At 36.3% G+C, this 17,019-nt stretch overlaps 1 long non-coding RNA gene across 1 annotated transcript in view; it reads left to right on the top strand.

Annotated features, from left to right (window-relative positions):
- LOC140712669 (uncharacterized) overlaps positions 1–17,019 on the top strand; it is a 37,071-nt gene that overhangs the window by 3,492 nt on the left and 16,560 nt on the right. Inside the window, exon 2 of the long non-coding RNA XR_012094383.1 lies at positions 3,389–3,445. This is a non-coding gene — a long non-coding RNA (uncharacterized lncRNA). The remainder of the gene's footprint in view (positions 1–3,388; positions 3,446–17,019) is intronic.

Raw genomic sequence — 17,019 nt, 5'->3', positions numbered from 1 at the left:
ATTTAAAATTAACAATGTATCATTTCCAAGACTGTTACCATAAGCAAAGCCAGTACCATCATTTTTCTGTACTACTGCAATGGTCTCTCAGTACTCCTCATACTACTTGCTTCTGTGATATTTTTCCTCTCTATAATTTGGCCTCCAAACAGTTGTCTGTGACCTTTCTGAAAGATATATCATGTTCCTACCCTCAACCTTCCAATGCCTTCCCATTATACTTAGAATAAAATTCAAAATCCTTATCATGGCTTCTAAGTCCTCATGAGATTTAGGCTGTGACAACCACTCTAACTTAATTTCCTATCATACTTCAACTAATTCACTGCACTCCAACAACCTTTGCCTTCATATTCCTTTGTACCCCAAAGCCCTTCCCATATCTGGGCTTTTACTCTCTGTTTGGAATACTTGTATTCCAGATATTTGCATGGCTCACTTTCTTTCTTCAACCACCTTCCTACCCAAATTTAACCTTCTAGAATATAACTTTTACAATCCCACCTAGAATATTCTGCCATGTCAATGTCTGTAATGGTTAAGTATTTTTTTGGAGGTGGAGACAGAGTCTTGCTCTGTCACTCAGGCTGGAATGCCTTGGCATGATCCTGGTTCATTGCAGCCTCAACTTCCTGGGTTTCAGCAAGCCTCCTGCCTTGGCCTCCCAAAGTGCTGGGATTACAGGTGTGAGCCATCATACCCAGCTGTAATGGTAAATTGCATGTGTCAACATGAGTGATCTAAGGGATGCCAAGAAGCTCAAAAAACATTAATTCTGAGTGTGTCTTTGAGGGTGTTTCCTAAAGAGAGTGGCCTTTGATTTGGTAAACTGAGTAAGGAAGATCACCCTCACCAATGGTTATGGGCATCATCCAATCTGTGGAGGGCCCCAGTAGAACAAAAAAGTGGAGAGAAGACAAATTTATACTCTTTGCTCAAACTGAGACATCCATTTCCTTCTGCACTTGGATATTAGCAACCTTGGTTCTTGGGCCTTCAGAACCTAACTGCAACTTACATCATTGGCCCCCAGTTTTCAGGCCTTTGAATTTAGACTGCAACCTATATCTCTTGGCTCTCTTGGTTCTCAGGCCTCTAGGCTTGAACTGGAACTGCACCACTGGCTTTCCTGGGCCTCCAGCTTGCAGACAGTAGATCATAGGACTTCTCTGCCTCTATAGGCTTCTGTGCTAATCCTTCATTCATAATACATGTCTTTCTATATATCTGTGTTTGTACATTCATCCATCTATCTATCTATCATCTATCTATCCATCCATCCACCTATCCTTCCATCCATCTATTTACATTTCCTATTGGTTCTGCTTCTCTAGAGAACCTTTACTAATATACTATCCTTTTACTTTACTTCATTTTTATTGTTAAATCATACTTGACAGTTTAATATATATGAGCTACATTTATTTACTTACTTGCTTAGTTAATTATCATACATCTTCTATCAGAATATAAGCTCCATGAGGTCAGAGACTTTGGGAGTTTACTTACCACTGTATCCCCAGCACCTAGAACATTTCCTAGCACATACTGGATACTAAATAAACATCCATGACATAAATGATTGTATTTGACTCAATTTAAAGGTTTGAAATACATGAAACTAAGATAACAACAGGACAAGTCATATAGTTTCATCTGCCCTTTTTCCATGTTAAGGGAAGTAAATGTGTATTATTATTCAATGGTTATCTAAAAAACTGATGAACCTACCTGAAGGTAATACCTTGTATTGTCCTTAACTCCATACCTACCCCCCAAATAACAGGTAATGCATTGACTGTCTTTGGGTTTATCTACTTCTTCTCAAAGTATCTTGTTTACTTTTCATGTTTAACTCTGAGATCATGAAGTTTCGGGTTCTGCTTGTGTACCATTGAAAGACTTGAATTACATGTTCTCCAAGATCCCTTCTAGCTACATAATTCTACCTAAAAATGTAGAGAAAGGTAAAGCCAATGGTGACTTCAGTTATTTAATATGCACCTATGTTCTAGTTTATTAGTCACCCTATTTATAATTTTAATATGCAACTATAGTTACTTGTTAGCCTAGATTTTCACTTGGTAGTAGAATACAACTTACAATGTTATGTATTCTCATCAAATATCCCTGATAAGTCTCATAATCAAAAGAATAGAGTGGTAATCAAAAGACCAGAAAATAGCCCTGATATCTAATGTGTCATTCACTATTCAGCCTCAGCAGGTTGTCTTCCTTTTGTAATTTGATTGCCCAACTTCTAAAATAAGGTCGATGCACAAAACACTCACTGAAGTGTCCTATTTCCAGGACCATATTCCAGGTTTCTTGGAAGAAGGTACTAAGAATGATTTTGGCAAGTCAAGTATGTCAGAATAAGAGGTAGAATTGGTCAGAGGAAGAAATTGAACAACCATGGAGGTCTAATAAAACCTTGGCCAAAAGCTCAGGTGCATATAAAGCCCTTCAGAGTTCTCCTGCCTTAGGCAGAATACGAGGAATATTTACATCCACCTCAATCAATCATTGTATCAGGGCAAGGAGTGGGGTGGGGCAAGAACATGTCTTGGAACATGCAGCTCACATAAACTTTGGAAACCCTGGAGGAGCTGACTAATGGAGACTGTCTTCCAGCAATTGAGTCAACAAGTCCTATCTTATAGGGGGATGGGGGTAACACATTTCCATCCCTTCTGGTCACAGAACCATGTAGTAATTCCTCTTATATGTTTTATATTAATGCAAAAGAATAAGATATGTCCTATATGGGTGCTTTTCAAAGACCACTAATATGATACTGTATGTGTATTACTGTGCATTCTATTTTCAATCTATAATGGGCAATGATGATAAACATTTATGATCTACATTGAAGTGTGCATGTATCTGCAAGTGCCCATGGGCTTTTGTGTATAAGGGAGCTTGAAGTATGTCAAAGGTCATTTACAGACTAATATCCATAATAGAACAGGGCAATTACCAATTCATAAATTGTGCTTTGGCTAGACTTCTCCTTCCTAGACTTTTCAAGAGCATTGGCTTTAGCTATGGGCCTACTTAATTGGCTGTGTTTGAATTTTACAAACCTCAGATCTCACACCATTTTAGAGGGTTCATCAACACATTCATATATGTAGCTATTATAAAAACAGATGTTTACTTAAAAATAACATAATTCTTAAATTTTTCTAAGTGTTCTTTGCTGTCATTATTATTTGGCCTGGAATTACTAATCATAGAATATATCATAATTATTCTTCCCACTTTTCCCTTTCCACTTAAATAGTTTAAAAATCATATTGGCTTTTTTTCTCATTTCTTGAAATACTCAACCAATTGGCTTAGCCCTTTCTTTCTTTTTTTTTTTCTGTGTCACCTTTTAATACAGGTTTTCATCACCTCTGCAAAAGGGATTTTTTTTCTCCCCAGTGAAAAAGATGGATTGGTAAGTGGCCCTACAGCCTATAAACTGTTTCCTTTTAATTCAGGCCTGAGCAGTTTGGCCTGGCTCACATTCAGGTAGTATATAACTTGTCTGAACTCCTTCTAAAGGGCCTCCTGCTCGTGTATTTATGCTGAGCACTTGGGTGAGCCTTGAAACAGCCTCTCTACAGAGTGATGGGATGTTTGCTCACCTCCAGACCACATTGTAATGAAGCATGCCCCTTGCTTTTAAAATTCTGAGGTTCTGACCTCTCCAGGTGAGGCTTTCCCTGGAAATGGCCCCCTGAGGCTACTCCCAACTGCACAGTTTATGTGTGGGACACCAGTAACTATGTTCACTCTTAAGGGTTTTCTTTCTCTTTACATTGTCAGCTGCTTTCATGTTCCAACATAAAGGCCCACACAGGAAGTATTAGGAGAGATTTCTAGACCTCCTAAAGCTAAACCTGGTAAAGCTTTCCTTTAACTTTCAAATACTCAAAGGAACTTTGTGTAAATTACAAATTTTGCAATGGTGTATCCATTTGAAGAAGAGTGGTATAATATGCAAAATAACAAAGAATTTTTTTCATCATAAATGTCATTGCCAAGAACAGGAACTGATGTTACTTGGCTTTGATCTTTGTTTTCTTCCCCTTCCTCCACTGCTTAATTCAATTATGTATCCCTCCTTTACATAATGCAAGCACTACTCCTCCACCGCCTCCTTAATTACAGACTATTCAGGGATCCTGGATGTCCTGAGATAGAGCCAGTATATTTTGGCATTGTTTTATTCAAACCTCTACCAGGTACTGCATGTTCAAGACAATTTTCTTTTAAGTGCATCCCCCACACACCAAAATCAGACTACATAGATAATAGCTCATTCAGTAATCAGTAGATTATGAAGTGGTTGAAATGTATTTGAAAATTAATGGATAGACTGAGACAAAGAGGCTACTTAGAATCCTTTGATGAGATGATACAGCAACTTACATCTAACCTAACTGTATGCTACTCCTTCTCACCCAACTAACTATGCAATTGCACATTTTATGAAAATATTTCAAACTGTATTTATATTATGGCCCTGTCAAATACAGTTTTTAAGTAATTTTGGCCCAAAATTGAAGATTTAAAAGAAAAGTGAAAACTTCTCTGTCCTTTATATGTTACCTTTTTACCTAACACTTGGACTACCATCAATTATTCTGCTCATTTTGGGGGGAAAAGTGAGAGGAGTTACAGAAGGATAATATTTGTAAAAGGAGATAGCAACACGTCATGATAGACTTTACAGCATGTTTCTGTGCTAAGCCTACTACACAGCAAACTAAACTCGAGTCCTGTCCTCTACCATCTGTGACTGGAAAAAGAAGACAGGAACAAATAAAACAGCATTAAGCAAGGATTCGTAAATGTAGTTAGATATCTAAAAATGATAGTTGTGAAAAGGTATCTTTTCTCCACAGTTTAGTGGGATGAACTGCAGTCTCTCTTTTAAAGTGTTATGTAAAAAGAATTTGAATGGTGATGATGAAGTATGACTTTAGGAAGCAAAGTCTTGTCTGAGAGAAAGACCAGAGGATGAGCAGGTCAAGATTCCTCTTCCCTCCAGCACAGGGAGTCGACTTCATATTACCATTCTCTGATTAGCAATCTTTTTTATTTTTCTTTCCTTGGTTCAAAACATTTCCATAAATTGCAATTATTTCCCACAGTGCCAAATATATGTTCATTGACAAAGGTGATTATTAGGTATTAAAGTCTAATCTCATAAGAAATTTGTGAATTGTTAAGCCTCTTTCTTAACTAGTCAAGAGCAAATCCTTCCTTCTCACAACTTTTCATGCTAATGTTGCATGTTATCACCTGCACGTCAGGAGAAAATTCTTTAGGCAAAGATGTTCCCTTCAGAAGAGAACAAGGGCAGTTACCCTGCACTAAATATATCATGATGGACTTTGATCTTTCCAGTCTCTTCAGATATCTTTTATTTTTACCCAGAAAAAGTTGTCCATATGTTCAATTGTAGAGATGAAAATATTAATTTAAACCAAAAGCATATTGCAGGGAGAGCAATCTAATTACAAAAAGCCATTTATACAGAAAAAGTATACTTTCAAATAAAGTAAAAGGTCACCACAAATCTTTACAGGCTAACAAAATGGAATCAAATACATAACGTTAAAAATGTACAGAAACAGTTTCTATAGAGGACTAACACTGTTCTCTGTCATTGATGCCTCTAGTAGATCAAGACAAAAATAGAGACCGTTTGAAAATTAACTAATATAGTTAAATTAACAAATATACTTTCAACTGGGTGCAGTGGCTCATGCCTGTAATCTCAGCACTTTCGGAGACCAAGGTAAATGGATTGCTTGCACCCAGGAGTTTGAGAGCAGCCAAACAACATGGCAAAATCCTATATCTACAAAAAATGCAAAACATTAGTTGAGCACGATAATGCACACCTGTAGTCCCAGCAACCTGGGAGGCCAACGTAAGAGGATTACCTAATCCTGAGAGGTTGAAGCTGCTGTGAGCCACGGTCATGCCGCTGCACACTCCAGGCTGGGTGTCAGAGGAAGACCCTGTCTCAAGAAAAAAAAATAAAAATAAATAGAAAAACTAAACTTAAATTAAAAACTATACTTTCACTATAAACTCTACAAAGAATATAGAATATATCATATTTATAAAACATGCAGAAAAAAATAGGCATGTACAGTTTCAGAAAATATTTTAGTATATCGCAAAGCAGAAATTATGTAGGGTACATTGTCTGACTAACATAAAATAATATAAGAAATAATAATAAAAGGCTAAAGAAACAAAACAAGCAAAAACTCTAACCATTAGAAAAGTTGCTATAATTTTTCTAAATAACTTTGTTCAGACCAAAAAAAATAAATAAATAAAAGTTAACAGTTAAAGATAATTTAGAAAATAATGAAAATTAGTATATTACATTTTAACTTTCATGAGATGCAGCCAAGGTGGTATGAAGAGACAAAATCACAGCCTTGTAATATTTTTACAATTAAATAAGAAAAAAATTGAAAATAAACCAAGAGTTCAACTCAAGAAGTTAGAAAAAGAAAACACACTTAAGAGAAGTAGAAGATAATAGTGAAGATAAAAGCAGAAAATGATTTATTATAAAAGAAAAAGATAATAGAAATATTAAATAAATTCAAGAATTATAAAAGAAGAGAAAAATTTCCTGCAAATAAAATCCAGAGAGAAACAATGATTGAAATTATAATGATAAATACCTGTGATGTATTGTGTACTTTTTCTGTAGGAGACACTATACTTAAGCTTCGCCTATTACTTCAGTTAATCCTTAAAACAAAACTCTAAAGTGTTTATTTCTGTTCTTTTTATAAATGTGGTCACTGAAGTTGGGGGTTTCACTTGCTATTATAGCAAAGCTTCTTATGTATCAGTGATGGAATTTCAAAGAATAATCCTCTCACCTTTACTCCAAAACCTGTGCTCCTAACAACTACACTATTTTTAACAAAATCATTTGATAAAGATGGTCACAGAAGATTAAAATGCCTAATTCTAATTAGTTTGCTAAGTTGGATGAATTGGGCAATTTCCTGATAAAATATACATTTATCAATTGTACCAAGTTTAGGCAATCCATATATACAAGTAAATATTGAATTAATTGGATGTGTTACAAAAAAATTATCTCCAAACATGGCTCTAAAGCCAAAATGGTATTTTAACTAATGAGTTTTGTTTTTAAGTTTTCAAAGAACAAAATTTCCAGCCTTATATTACTTATTCTAGTATCTAAAAATAATAAACAGTAGTTTTTAAATTAAATTAAATTAATATTTTACTAATTTATTCTTTGAGACAGGGTGGTTCTTTGTTGCCCAGGCTGGAGTGCAGTGGCGCAATCATGGCACACTGCAGCCTCAACCTCCTGAGCTCAATCAATGATCTTACCTTAGCCTCCCAAGTAGCTGGGGTTGCAGGCATGTGCCCCCAAGCCCAGCTAATTTTTGTGTTTTTGGTAAAGATGGAGTTTCGCCATGTTTCCCAGGTTGGTCTCAGACTCCTGGACTCAACCCATCTGCCCAACTTAGCCTCAAAGTGCTGGGATTACAGGCTTCAACAACCCGCCTGGCTAGTTTTTTAATTTTAAAAATTAAATATGTGGTATCAAAATTTGATAAGGATAACAAGAAAATAAGGAAATTATGCATTTATCTCAGTTACATAGTTGTGAAATCACCAAATACCAGCACTATTATGAAGACATCTGACTGGATAAAATGAAATCCCATTACTCATTAACCATGATATAAAAGAGTTCTTAAATCATTCATCAACCTCACCTTATTTTGAAATTACTAGAGATAGTCTCATTAAATTTAGGAACAAGGGAAGAATTCTCATCATCATCATCATTGCATAATAATGTTAGGAAGGCCCTGACTAACTAAACAGCCAGTGAAACCATTTATAAGAAACAAACAACATTTGGAAAGTAGGAGATAAAATTATCTCTATGACTAGACCACACCGGAAACAAAATACATAACTTACAAACTAAAAATTCATGAGTGCTGATGAGATGATCCAATGCAACAGAAAAATTATACAGTCATTAGCTTCTTATATACTATAAATAACCAATTTGTTGGAACAAAGTCCCACCTGCATCTAAGCGTGCCTAAGAGCAGAAAAGAAGGACTAGATCGCTGCAAGTGGAAACCCCTGTGGCACGCTGCTGACAGGCTGAAATTTCCATGACATCTCTATTATTCACAAACAAAATGTTATTGTGGTCCTACTAGGCACCAGGATCTGCCCAGATGTAGAGAACATAGCGTTGAAAAGATCTGGAAGGTATCATTGTAATGGAGCTGATAATTGATTGGGATGAGTGGAACAAAGAATCATAAAAATGAAAAGTAAATAAACTGAAAACGGAGTGAAAGTTGCTATTATGAATAAAATAGACTAATGAGATGGAGACTCAGGGGGTACTTCAGGTTGGGAATTCAGAGTCCTTCCTCAACAGGTGACATTTAACCTGAGAATTGAATGAGAGCAAGATAGGTGATCAGGTTGAAGAGAATTCCACATAGAATCTTTTATTTTGACTTAAAACTTTGTTTAACTTTTATGTTGGATTTTATAATACATGCATGCTTCTTTCAATGTAAATACACTGTGGACTTTTCCTCCGAGATTAATGTCATATTCATTGAGAAGTCCATTCAGACAGCCTTCTCCATTTAGTCGCTTTGACTTCAGTTCATTTGGACACTTCTTATAAACTAGCTGTTAGACATTGTTCTCCTCCTCTTAGCCAATCTCCTTTTCCTCCTTTCCACTTTACTCATTAATATATGCAATATACTTTCTCATCTTATCTCTAACTCTCACCCCCATCTGAACTCATTACTGAAATGAACGATGGGGTGTCTCATTTGACATATTACTTGTTAATAAAAATTGTGATACCCAAGTGGCCTCAATAAATTGTGTTCATACAAATTAAGGTAATATCAAATTGGCTGTTTCAAAATGTTCTTTTTTACCCCTTATCATTCTGACACACACCCCTAAGAGGTATCATTTTTAAAAAACATAAGAATATTAAAATAACTTCATTTTAATTCTGGTAGTAAGATGGTAGCATGTTAGATCTGATTTTTCTCTCCTCTCTTGGACTCTAAGCAGTAAGGAAAACAGCAACAGCAAAATTCATGAACTCCATTTCCAGTGAAATTGCAAGACAAATTTCAAATTGTGTAAGTGTTGATTAAAGCAGCTGAGGCTAACAAAGCCTTTCAGAAATCCCTGTGGAAAGAGGCAACAGAAGCAGCAGTAGACTATGAAAAATGGGGTGACGTATTGGGGGGTATAACTGGTGGTAGGAAATCTTAGCAAGTGCCAGAAAAAACTGTACACCTTCTATATAGGAACTATGTATTCTTTGGTGATAATGGCCATGAAGACGCTACAGAGCATGGGAATGAATGTAAAAGCACTGACGGAGTGGATTAGGTTGAGGGAAGCATGGGCTACAGGAGGGGTTCATACTAAGAAAACGTTCATCAGCAGACAGTGAAGTCTCTAAGAGTTTTTAGGGTGTTTTCACTCAGCAATCTCATAGGGAGCCTAAGATACAGAGTTAATCTCAAAGAGATTTGTAGACATGGCTTTTCTCTAATGAAGTATAGTACTAATTGATAAATAAGAAACCAAAAACTGAGTCAGGAACAGGGGCTCATGCCTGTAATCCTGGCTACTCAGGAAGCTGAGGTGGGAGAATTGCTTGAGGCCACAAGTTCAAGACCAGTTTCGGCAATATGGCAAGACCCTGTTTCAAAAACATAAAAAATAAAATAAAATTAAAAAAGAAAAGAAATAAAAAACTTTGTAATTACATTGGGTTGGACTAAAATGGACAGAAATTGTACAAAATAAGAGGGCTTTGAACCTTAAAACTTCTACAGATACACAGCTGGTTGAGAAAGCTATTAATATGTAGAGGCAAATATTGGTAATTTCTACTTGAAAAGAAAGGATAACTCAAACGGAAGAATCAGGAACCCAGAGGGTATAGCCAAGACTCATGGAGAATCATTTTTAGGGAGCCAAACAAGCCCCTAAACCATGCTGGATTTCAGAAATTGCTGTGAACCTTAGTCAACTGAATTATTTGTTGTAATGACTCTATCTCTATCCCACCCCTGCACATTGTGGCAGGGAAAAGTAAGAGTGCACAGAGTACATGGACCTCATTTAGTCGACAAAATTCTGGACTGCCGGCTGATGCCATAAGAGAATGAAACTTTTGCAGACCGTGGGAGGAAATGAAAGTATTTTATATGTTAGAGAAAGTAAACAATTCATGGCCAGAAGATGGAAGGTGTAGATTAAAGATAGCCACAGATTATTTTCTAGCCTTCTCTTTCAAGTATAATTCCCCTCCACTTAAGTCAAGGCTGACCCTAGTGGCTTCCTTACTGAATCAAATGCAAGTAAATTCAACTACTTCTGAGGCTGAGGCTAGGTCATAAGAAGCCCCTCAGAGCTCACCCAGTCTCCTTGTAATACCCCTATTTGAGCCATGAGCTGCCATATGGTAAGGCTGAATACCCTACTGAAGATACCACCTGGTAAGGCCCTGAGACCACAAGGGAAGGAAGAGGGTCCCAGCTGAGCTTAACTTCTTGGCCCATCTCCACCAAGCCACCAACATACAAATTAAACTATTTTGAAACCTTCAGACCAGCCAAGCCAGCAGCTGAATACCAACAAGTGATACCAGTTAATGAAATGTGGAGCAGAAGAATTGCCCAGCTGAGCCCTACCTGAATTCGTACTCCTAAATTTTGTGAGATATAACAAAATATTGTTGTTTTATGCCACTAAGTTTTAGGATCGCTTTTTAGGAATCAATGGACAACAGAGCATCCATAGTAATGCATATAATAAATATGTACATGCTATGTCATCTAAAAGAACAGGGGACGAAGGGTCTTACAATGAGGTATAATTTTAAAGCTAATCACTGGAACACAAAAACAAATCTTATAAAACATCAAAGTCCCAAGAAGAAAAAAGCAAAGAAAACAGACTAGAAAAAAGGCTTAAAATGCACACACACTAATACTTGCTATAAAATCTTGCAATGAACAAATGTTCCTGGACAGCAATTTGTCAATATGTAGCATAAATCTTAAAATTGACCATATATTTTGATCTGAGAATTACATTGGAAAAAAAAAACTTCTAAAATAAATTATAAGAAATGTGTGTAAAATTTTATGTATAATGTTGTTGGCTGAATAATCATTTATAATAGTAGAAATTTGGAGTCATCACTACTACCCAACATATAAAATGATTTAATAAATTATGGATTATCATATAACAGAATAATGTGTAACCTCTGAAAAACATGTTTTTAAGAATGTTTAATAGCATGAAATCCATGCAAAGTATAATGTTAAGTGCAAAAGAGCAGAAAGGAAAACTATATGTAGAGGATTATGCAATTTTATAGGAAAATGAAGTGCCAATTAATATATAGGTACAGTTTTTTAAAAATATAGAAAAAACTTAAACATCAGTAATGTTGTCACCTATAGTTAATAGGAATACATTTTTATTTTATTCTCTATATTTTAGGATACTCACTAATATTTCCATATATTTGTTAAAATTATAAAAATCTATTTTAAATAAGCAAATAAGTAAATTGTCAAACTAAGGATCTGCCATCTTTCACAATAAAGCTTTCTACTCTGTCTTCTATAATTATGAGTTGGATTCCACAAAGAGTGATGGTTAAATCAGCTCAACCAACATTGACACCCTAAGAAGACATATCTGGAGCAAAATTCTTAAGCATAATTCATTCTCTATATTTCTGGAATACTTATTATTCCTGAGGTGTCCACAGATGTCTGGTTAAAGAGGAATTGTCTAGTTATGTATTATTTTAGATGCCTTTTAGATTCTTCAAAATCAAAAGGCAGAACCTTATTCCTAGGGCCATCATCTAGCCAAGTGACATTTCCTACTAGATATTGAACTCTGAATACATTATAACCCCACGCAACATGGAGATATCTTATCTCTGACAAACTGTGTTGTCTTTATTTAATTAAAGGTCTCCAATAAATCCCTGATAATTTTAATATAATTTTCAGTACCCCAAAACATTAAAAAAAGGAAATCTTTCTAAGCCACTACTCTTTCTTGGTTTTCTGTTATTGTTAATTCAGTTCCTTTTTGCACATAGAGTAGTTTGTAAGCTGAATTAATTTCAGGATGTTAGGTAACTGTCCAGTCTTTTCCATGCCATTGCCTCCTAGGATCATGAAATAGTTAAATCTCCTCCAAAGTCACCATCTAAGAGTACATACATGGCAGGAGCATCTGGCTCATTATTAGATTATGTGGGCACCAGTCAGCATAGAGCTCTGAGCAGACTAAGTAATAGCAGTGGAGGCATAGTTGTGGAAAAGCAACCCACAACTTGAATGGCCAGGACACAAAATTACTCTTTGGTCTTGGCACAGAGATAGGCACTACTTTCTTTTCTATGCAGCTCTTTTTACTTCAAAAGAAAAACATTCAGACTCATTAGTTTATATTACTTTCAATCAAGGATCTAAAAATATGAAAAATTTTAAATGCTGAGATATATTTTCTTCTCAGACCCTACCTTAGGTATTTCATTTTCTCATACCCTTTCATACTCTCCCACCCAAAAAGGAAAAAGAAAGTGCCTGGTATTTAACTGGACCTGAAGTCAAAAGATCCTAAGTACCACAAGAAAGACTACTCTTTTGATATTTTTGGCAAGCACCAGGAGTGGATGTTCTAGAATTCTGGCCAAATTTTCCATCCAATTTTGCCGACTAACTTGTGAGGTTCTGGGCATTTGGAAAGAAACAGATAAGCAACTCAGCATCAGACTTTTTTAAAAAGTAAAACCCAGACACTAAAGGTCTTCAGGCTCAACACAGGTGGTATTTTTACAGTGTGCACAGTCCTGTTGCCTGGACTCCATTGAGAACTACTCCATTGAGTAGTTTCTCTGAGTAGTCACTCAGAAGTGAATTGCAAGCATCAGTGGTTCCTCTCGCTAAAGAACAGACACTCTGCAAAATCAGAAGGGGATTTCTGGGTAACTTGATGGGTCTAACAATCAATTCTCTAGCCACATCTAAACTCCACACAAGATGTTTGACAATCGGACGTTATGCATGCTTTGTTTGGGAACACAACTGTGAATACAACTCAAATTGTAATTGTAACTTGCAAGGCTTCAGGGTCTTTTCACTTGCGTGCTTTTCCCTGTACTGAATATTCTTCCTCCAAACATTTGTATGGCTCTTTGATCATATCATCAGAAGACCTCACTGACTACTCAATATAAAGATAAAAATCCTTCTCCCTCTTCTAACCCAAATAAGATTGACAGATGTAGGGGCCTGGGTGGCAGGAAGGGTGCCCAGTTATATTTGAATTTCAGATGAACAACAAATATGCCATTTTTTTAATGTAAGAATGCTCCAAATAATGCTTTGGACAGACTTACACTAAAAAGTTACTTGGATTTATTTGGAATTCAAATTTAACTGGGTGTTCTGTATTTTATCTGGCAAGTCTAAACCCACCCCAATGTTCCCTTTTCTCCCTCTATTTTAGATTTTTCCACAGGATACAATGCCACCTGACTTATCACATATTTATTAGCTCTTTTATCTGTCTTCTGAGCTAGACTGAGGGCAGGGACACCATTGTATTCTAGCACCCAGAACAACGCCTAGCATGCAAAGATTTGTTGCATGAGTAGAATGAATGAGTGAATGAATGTTGATACACTACGAGGTAGAGCTTGGGGATGTGGTCTGCTTGTTCTAGGAACATCCTCTTCCTCTGCTGCTCCATCCTGGCCAAAAAAGAGCAGGTTCTGAAGGCCTGGTTTGGCAGCTATGTGCTTCTCGGAAAATTCTGCTTAAGCCTCCTCATTGTTTGGGCTTCCTTACCAAGCCCTAGCCGTTCAGTTTCTTTTTCTCAAGTTTACCTGGTGCTTTATACAGAAACCAAGGAGGCGGAGTAATTTGGAGATTCTTAGCGGGCTGTGTTTTCAGAAGGAAAAACCTTGTTGGATAGCGAAAGCCATTCTGAATTTGTTCATGTCAGAGCAGAGCTCATGGAAAGTCATTGTTTATGTCTGACACAAATCTTTATTATGCAATTAAAAATGTTCTCAGTTACTCTAACTTACTTTTAATAAAAAGTTTAATGTGTTTTTATTTCTTCCAGGCAGTAGATAAAAAGATGTCATGCAATATTGATTTAAAATCCTAGCAAATTTGCCTTTTCCTTTTTTTGAGACAGAGTCTCGCTCTGTTGCCCAGGCTGGAGTGCAGTGGCGCAATCTCAGCTCACTGCAGACTCCACCTCCTGGGTTCACGCCATTCTCCTGGCTCAGCCTCCCGAGTAGCTGGGACTACAGGCGCCCGCCACCGCGCCAGGCTAATTTTTTGTATATTTAGTAGAGATAGGGTTTCATTGTGTTAGCCAAGATAGTCTCGATCTCCTGACCTCATGATCCGCCCGCCTCGGCCTCCCAAAGTGCTGGGATTACAGGCGTGAGTCACCGTGCCCGGCAAGTTTGCTCTTTTTTCTAAGTCATTTTTTTCTTGAAGATAAATATACACCTTCATGGACTTTGTGTATGAGTATATATTAAGATTACTTTATGTCAGGAAATAAATTGCTATTCTTTTTACTTTTAGGAAAAATATTATCTTTCCATTACACATTAACAATGATAAGCAATGTAATATCTAATTGAAATTAGTGTTAACATGTATACATCAGATAAAAGTGTTCATGAACTCATCTTTAAGTATAACCTGAAAAAAAATCTGCCAAGCAAAAATCATAACATATGAAATTCTGCAGTTTAAAACATTAACTAGAAATAAGATTAAAATGATGAGAATATAAATGATTTCATAGTACTCAAGTTCATTTTATATTTAGGGAAACATAGGACATAGAATAAACATAAAAATCTGCTAAGGATGGTGTGATTTTTAAATTACAAAGTTTCAAGTTTCTCAAGTCTCAAACAATGACTAGCACTTTGAACTTAACAGTTACAATTTAAGATGCAAACAACAACTATTTGCCATAAATAACCCACTAATAATAAAGTTCTAGCCTAACCACTAAAGTGAAGACTCGATTTTTTTGGGGGGTGGGGGTTGGGGGACAGAGTCTTGCTCTATCACCTAGACTAGAGTTAAGTGGCTCAATCTCGGCTCACTGCAACCTCCACCTCCTAGGTTCATGCAATTCTCCTGCCGCAGCCTCCTGAGTAGTTGAGACTACAGGTGTGCACCACCATGCTTGGCTAATGTTTTGTACTTTTAGTAGAGATGGGGTTTTGCCATGTTGGCCAGGCTGATCCTGAACTCCTGGCCTCAAATGATCCACCTCCCTCAGCCTCCCAAAGCATGAGCCACCACACCTGGCCCAAACTCAACTATGTTTTTATGGCTTTACAGAGAGTTGGTTTTCCTGCCATTTATATTTCCCAAGTAGTTCGACCTTATCTCTATTCTCTAATATATTTTATCTGAAAATTTTAAACATAGTTCTTGCACTTCAACATGTCTTGCTTCTATTCATCACCAAGGGCTCTTCCCAAACTCACTGCATCTTTGAGTCCATAAATAACCCGATCTCCATCTCAACTCTAGAAATCTGATTTCACTTCTTCCTTTAAAGATAATACAAAAGCACCCCTTAACTTTTAGTTCAACCATATATAGACTTCCATATTCTCCAAGCATGTTTTTCTCTCTCTGAACATTCCTCATTTTATTATATTTATAATAAAAAGATTGTAAAAATGTATTAAATAATTATTGTATGCCAGGTATTTTCTATGCAGTTGGTAAATTGTAACTAATTTATTCCTAACACAACCATTGAATGTAGGTGTTATTATTATTTCTTTTTTGCAGAAAAGTAGCAAGAGGCCCACAGAAACAGAGTAACTTAGAATTCAGCCTGAGAGTATAGTTCTAGGGCCCTGACTCTCACTCACTGAGCTCTAATGACTTCCATTGACTTAACATGTATGCTTCCCTCCCTGACTGTGAAAGTCTGAAGTTCAGTGGCTCTTTATTCATAAGCCTTGTATCTCCAGTGCCAGGCATAGTTCCTGTATCACAGTAGGACTCCAGTGCCAGGCATAGTTCCTGTATCACAGTAGGAATTACATAGTCTTGCTAATTTGGAAGGATAGAAGGACAGAAGGAAGGAAGGAGGGAGGGAGAGAGGGAGGGAGGGGCGTTTAAAGCAACATATTGTGCTTATTTAGACAATTCAGTTGGCATTTTACGCTTTCAGCATCTTCTGAGACTGATCATTTATTCTACCAAAGACAAAGAGAAAACAAACAAACCAAAACAAAACTCTCACCCACCCAAAGCAAACAAATGAACTTAAGTCCTTATTTAAGTATAACTCGTTTCTTCTAGACACTGAACGCAAGACACCTAGAGTTTAACACACTATGCTTTCAGTCAATCCATCGCTTTTAAAATGTTTATTAAATACATATTGAGTCAGCCAGTTCACAGGGTGTTTGCCCTGTTCTGTTTTCATTAATGAAAAAAAATCTATCATACATAATTAATTTATTAATTATATTAACTGCTAATTGTCTGTCTTACCCTTTTGACATGTAAACTCCACAAAGGTACACTTCCTTGCCTTATTCCCTAATGTATCGTGGACACCTACAACCATGCCTGACATAAATTACACATTCAATAAACATTTATTAAATGAACGAATCAGTGTGAAAAGTTATAGAAGCTGAACAGATCACGGTGCATTTAGTAATGGAAAGGAATTGGCAGCATTTGGGGTCCCACTGGAGACATATAGTGAAGAAAAATGTAGAATCAAGAGTCACTGAAAATAGTGGATGATATTACCAATAACCAAATGGGGAATACAATAAAAGAGAAAAAGAGATTGGGAAAAAAAGTTGGGAGTTAATTT

Source organism: Chlorocebus sabaeus, chromosome 10, assembly GCF_047675955.1.
Source record: "Chlorocebus sabaeus isolate Y175 chromosome 10, mChlSab1.0.hap1, whole genome shotgun sequence".
NCBI lineage: Eukaryota > Metazoa > Chordata > Mammalia > Primates > Cercopithecidae > Chlorocebus > Chlorocebus sabaeus.
Note: the sequence above shows the minus strand (reverse complement) of the source record. Positions and strands in the feature narration are given on the sequence as shown.